This window comes from Citrus clementina, unplaced genomic scaffold (assembly GCF_000493195.1).
Source record: "Citrus clementina cultivar Clemenules unplaced genomic scaffold, Citrus_clementina_v1.0 scaffold_5, whole genome shotgun sequence".
NCBI lineage: Eukaryota > Viridiplantae > Streptophyta > Magnoliopsida > Sapindales > Rutaceae > Citrus > Citrus x clementina.
The window spans coordinates 20,785,742-20,786,729 of record NW_006262201.1 but is presented as its reverse complement, the minus strand read 5'-3'; positions in this window follow the sequence as shown (position 1 = coordinate 20,786,729).

Genomic DNA, 988 nt, shown 5'->3' with positions numbered 1-988 from the left:
TCCTACTTTCTTTTAATCAATTTCAACTTTATTTTCAAGATTTTTTGGTTACATATTCCTACTCTTTTAATTGTATTCCAATATTTTGGCTAATGATCCAAGTTTACTTCATAAATTCATGCTTTCCGTTATAATTTTTCAACTTTTTAGTAAAATTATTCCCATTTTTAGGTTAAGTTATTCATATTCTTTTACACCTTTACAATGGTTTTATGTTTATTTTCTTTATATTCCAACACTATAGATACATGTTCCATATCCTTTTTTTCAACTAATAATAATATTACTTTTTTAAAATAACAACAATATCAGTAAGGCCAATTATATATAACCCCTTATTATTTTAACAAATATCAATTTACTATACAATACTGAATTTTTTTATTGCAACCCTTTATCATTTTCAACGTTTTGGGTCATTAATTTTAAGTCTTTTTTTTTAATCTTCGTTACTTCATGAGTTCTTATGAACTTGAATGTATATATACTTAAGATTTTAATCTTTATATATATTTATTATCATTTAATCATTTTTATTAATAGTATTTAGTTATATTTAAAAAAATTTATGCATTTATTTCCATCTTTCTCTTTACTTTTCAAACTAAATGCTTTAATTTTTCATAACTTCAACGGTATATAAATAAATAACAATTGAGAATGATTGCAATTGTAAATGAAATTATTGTGCCCTATTAAGTTATCCAGTGCACTAAAAAGTTAACCAAATCAAAATTTTCATCCATTTGTTTATAAGAATTTTTTACAAGCTTCTAGGAAAATAATTTTTTTATCCATTCGTTTAAAATTTTTTTCATTTTATTTCTTTTCAAATAATTAATTTCTTCAACTTCAACCAAAATTCATTTTAACAGCTTTGCATGCAATTGTTATACTCCTCAAACATTTTATTTTTTAAATTGTTATGATCAAATAAATTATATATTTATTATACGATTATTCAATGAACCATGAAAATTAATATGTG